The sequence below is a fragment of the Zalophus californianus genome, chromosome 14 (genome assembly GCF_009762305.2).
Source record: "Zalophus californianus isolate mZalCal1 chromosome 14, mZalCal1.pri.v2, whole genome shotgun sequence".
Classification (NCBI taxonomy): Eukaryota; Metazoa; Chordata; class Mammalia; order Carnivora; family Otariidae; genus Zalophus; species Zalophus californianus.
Genome location: NC_045608.1, coordinates 63,264,092 through 63,269,297, shown reverse-complemented (window position 1 = coordinate 63,269,297; position 5,206 = coordinate 63,264,092). Strand labels below are relative to the sequence as shown.

The window sequence follows — 5,206 nt, the reverse complement described above, 5'->3', positions numbered from 1 at the left end:
TTAGGTCCACAGTTACATGCATTAAAAAACCCATCATCAGTGTTTGGTGAAGTTTTCCCATTCATCTATTAATTGAATAAAGCTAATCTAATAAATTCTTCATGGAGAGCTCATACACACTGAATGTTCTAAGTTGTTTGAGTTTAAAACTGTTTAAAGACTCTTAACTGTAGGAAACAAACAGGGTTGCTGGAGGGGAGGTGGGTGGGGAAGGGGGTAACTGGGTGATGGGCATGAAGGAGGGCACATGATGTGATGAGCACTTTGCGTTACATGCAAGTGATGAATCACTAAAGTCTACCCCTGAAATTAATAATACATGTATGTTAAAAAAAAAACTGTTTTGTAGTTTTTTTTAAGTCGTAAAGTTTGACAAACACCTTAGCTGGACATAAAAATCTGTTCATGCATTCATTCATTCAATTTCTTTTTCTAAAGTAACTCCCTTTTTGCCTCCCCTTGTATTTTTTTTCTTATTACTGAGGTATGACTGACATACATTAGTTTCAAGTGTACAACATGAGTCAATATTTGTATACATTATGAAATAATCACCACTACAAGTCCTGTTAACATCCATCACTGCACAGAGCAATGTTTTCCTTGTGATGAGAGCCTGTAAGATTTCTTCTCTTAGTAACTTTCAAATATGCAATAGAGCATATTACTGACTAGAGTCACCAGGCTGTACATGGCATCCCTGTGACTCACTCATTTTATAACTGGAAGCTTATACCTTTCAACCCCCTTTACCCATTTTGCTTACTCAGAGTAGATGGATTCTTCCTGGCAATGTTTTTGGCTTAACTTAACTCTGGTCATTAGCTCTGTTTTTGTTTCTTCCTTGTACTTTTTTTTTTTTAATACTTCTTGCTTGACCTCAAAATCTTGTGTCATTGTGGCAACATAAGAGATCATTTGCTGGGACTTGGTTTTATTTTTCTCTCTTTTTCCTTATTCTTCACTTTGGTTACAGTTATTTTTAAGTTAAGCCACACTCTTTCTCCAAGAATGTTGAGTGTGTTGTTTCACATGTAGTTCTATCTCTGTTTTTCTCTATTATATCGCAGGAAATAGTGAGCGAGATGGGTTTAAGCACTACTAGTTCTTTAAGCTACTCTCATGACTTCTCTTTTCCCCAAGAAACCAGAGTCCAAACTGTCCCCCTGCTGGGTGTAACTAGAAGGCATTACCCAAATGTTTCTCAGCCTTTACTTAATTCACTTCTTGAATCTTCATAGGGTACCACAGTCTAACTAGGCTCAAGGTAAATTTATTTTAAAATCCTCCTCATTAGAAGTCTCTTACTCATGCCCTTAAAAAGTGAGGAAACAAGATTGCTGAGTCTTTGGGAAGCAGACCTCCTACATTCAATATGCCTAAAGTCCCAGTATAAATAACTCCAGGATCAAAATCTCCTAAATATCTTTCTTGAGAATAAGAAGTGCATTCAACAACAAAAAAAATGTAGCTTCATCACTGAAGTGCATCACTAGAAGAGGCTTAGAGATTATTTGGTATGACTAGAAATTAAAAACTAAAATAAATAAAGCAGTGTTTTAAAACTGCCATAGACATTGACCGAGTCATTGCCAGAAACCAGATCTCCTGATTCTCATTCCCATGCTAGTGTTTGCTTGTGTTTTGGTATCCAGTACATGTTCATTTACTTTATACTTACAAAAGCAACCACCCATTCCTCTTCCCTATCCCCTCTCCTTTCACAAACACTTAAAAATTAAAACCAAATGAAGATAAGTTAATTTCTGTACAATTATTTTTTCAATGTAGCTGTCACAATGATTAGAGTTTCAATTTCTTAGAAATGAGCAATGTCCAAGTGACTTAGAGAGAAATACTGATTACTGGCCAAAAGGAAAATTCCATATTACAAGTTAGCAAATTCCAGTACAAAACTTGTTTGTGTGTTAGTTAGCCTTTCCTTTTAAAATTATGGAATGCTTCATGAATTTGCATGTCATCCTTGCTCAGGGGACACACCAATCTTTGTATCATTCCAATTTTAGTGTATGTGCTATCAAAGCAAATGCCAGTACTGTTTCTTATGCTTTCGTGCCTAATTTGTATGAGAAAATGCTTCAACAGTATCAAGAACTACATAGTCATTAAGGATAAGTTTAGTTGGCTAGCCTGAACAGAAAACCCAGACTTTATGTACTTCTCACAAATTACTTTACTGCTAACCAAAGCTTCTGAGTAGCAGTGAGAACATTCATTAGTATTACTTATGCCCTGAGTTGGTATCAAGCCAGTCAAAAGCAAATAAAGTTGAACCCTACATCAACTAGTAAATGTATGATTTCCAGCAACTTTTATGACTGAACATGATTATCAACCTACATTTCTACCATTGTAGACTGGTGATCCTCTGTGGACTCAGAAACTAGATGGGAACCCATGAACTAGATTTTTTAGATCCCTTTTAACCAGAACACTCTTTGTCTCTGATATCATATATCAAATTATAGGTTACATAAGGCTATTTTTAATATAACCTTCAAATCTAGGATGAAATGAACAGACTGGTTTTACTAGAGACACTTACTCGTCACCATCATCACCTATGGGTATTACATACATAGGTGCACACAGCTCTCTGTTTGAGAAGGGAAGAAGGTAAGACCCTGTCTTTATATACTGGTTTTCATATAAGTGACATTTTCTCATGTTGTCAGCATTCAATTTTTCACCGATGCACTTACAAGTTTTCATGAACACTTGAATGCAAATGTGACACTAACCCTGAATGAAGCATAGCTCTCCTCTTAGAGCCCTTGGTGCTAAAACAATGGCAAGTAATAAACACTCACCACTGGCCCATTTCCACACTGAAGTTTCTCAGTGCAAACACGCCAACAACTTTTGACCTCTGGACGCAAAGACCATCAATTACCCAGCTTACAGAGGCAGAATATACTGAACCAGCAGCATCATTTGGCTGTCACCCAGTTAACATCCTATCATAGGTTGAAAAGCAATTTGTCCAATATTTCAACTGCGAGGGAGAATTCTTTATTAGCTTTTGGGAAGGTTTGTCTTTCAATAGGATGATTTGAATAGCTTCTGTGGTAGGAGAGATGCTGCCCTCAGATAATGATTTTGCATTTCACCTCATCATTAATGCTTTGGACCTCAAGGGAAGTCATTGTGCCTTTTATGAAGGTCGAAGCATTTTATAACCTTAATAAAGGCTCATAGCCTCAGGAACAGCAAGTGTGAGCAAGTGTGGGGGATTGACTGAATAAAAATATAACTAAATTGGCACTTTAGACTACACTCATCGGAGGACTTCAAATGCAAATCAACAGTTAAAGAGTACAATGACACCCCAAACTTCAGTGCTATTCAAAACACACACACACACACACACACACACACACACACACACACAGAAACTGGCATTATGCAAAGAAAAATTAGAGAATTTTTTTTCTGGAAAAGCTTTTTTCTGTAATTTTATGTTTAATTCCTAAATATTTTACATGGTGCGGGCGCCTGGGTGCCTTGCGGGCGCCTTGGTTAAGCGGCTGCCTTCGGCTCAGGTCATGATCCTGGAGTCCCGGGATCGAGTCCCACATCGGACTCCCTGCTCAGCAGGGAGTCTGCTTCTCCCTCTGACCCTCTTCCCTCTCATGCTCTCTCTCATTCTTTCTCTCTCAAATAAATAAAATCTTTAAAAATAAATAAATAAATAGATAGATAGATAGATAGATAGATAGATAGATAGATAGATATTTTACATGGTGCTACAGGAGCTTGATAGACTTGAATTAAAAACAATAGTCATGGGGGGCGGAGCAAGATGGCAGAGGAGTAGGAGACCTAGATTTCGTCTGGTCTCAGGAATTCAGCTGAATAGGGATCAAACCATTCTGAACACCTACGAACTCAACAGGAGATGGAACAGGAGAGTAGCAACAACTCTCTGAACAGAGAAGTGACCACTTACTGGAAGGTAGGGCATGTGGAGAAGTGAATCCGAGGCGATATTCGGGAGGATAGACGGCGGGGGAGGGGCCTCCGCCGGCCGCTTCTGGCAAGTGATAGAGCCGCAGAGCACAAAATCGGACTTTTTAGAAGTTGGCTCGGCGGAGGGACGTCGCTGCAGTGGCTAAGCGGGGGGTGGAATCCTCCCGGGACAGTGTGGACTCAGGACCCTTGGGATCACAGAGAGACCGGGGGTGCCTGAGTGTGCCAGAGCTCCCAGGTATCAGAGCAGGGAAGCCAGCTGCAGAGACGGAGCAGAGTCGCGGGCTCTCAGCTCGGGGTTGCCATAAACTGTGATCTGCGGCCCAGTTGGGGCACAGCTCCCCCAGCAGGGACCCAACAAGCAGCAGATCCGGGGAGACTCCCCTTCCTTCCCAGGGAGGAGCGGTGCGGGAACACACTGCAGGGATCTGCTGGGTTAGGAGACTCCGTGCGGGGTCGGGTGCCAGAGATAGCAATGCTCGATCACAGGCCGGGTGAGCACGGAGTGCGGCCGGAGACCGGGGACACGGAAGTGACTGCTTTTCTCTGGGGGCACACTGAGGAGCGGGGCCCCGAGTTCTCAGCTCCTCCGGGCGGAGATTGGGAGGCCACAATTTCTGCCCAGGTCCTCCAAAGCTGTACCGAGAGCTTGCAGGGAACAAAATCTCCTGAGATCAAACCAGAGCAGCTTCCTTAGCCCGGACCGACAAGGGCGGGGCAATTCCGCCTCCAGCAAAGACATTTGGAAACCACAGCAACAGGCCCCTCCCCCAGAAGATCAGCACAAACAGCCATCAAGCCAAGACCAAGTTGATCGATCAAGGAGAATGGGAGAACTCCAGCACTAGGGGAATACTGCACATAGATTCATGGTTTTTTTTTTTTTTTTTTTTACCATGATTCATTATTTCATCAAAGTTAATTTTTGTTGACTGTTTTTTTTTTTATTTTTCTTTTTCCCTTTTTCAACCAACATCTTATCAATCCCTTTTTAAAAAAAAAATTTTATTTTTCATTTTTAGAGTCATATTTTATCCCTTCATAGTAGTTACCCTTATTTTTGGCATATATATATAAGTTGTTCTCTCTTTAAAATTTTGAGCTACAGTTTCTTCTAACAGATCAAAATATACCCTAAATCACTAGTGTATAGCTTTGTTCTAGTCTCCTGCCTGATCACATTCTCTCCCTTTTTCCTTTTTTTTTTCTTTTTTTT

General features: G+C 40.7%; 1 pseudogene; it reads right to left on the bottom strand.

The window, feature by feature from the left end:
• Positions 1-1,947: 1,947 nt before the first annotated feature.
• LOC113913394 lies at positions 1,948-2,047 on the bottom strand (annotated as a pseudogene).
• Positions 2,048-5,206: the final 3,159 nt, after the last annotated feature.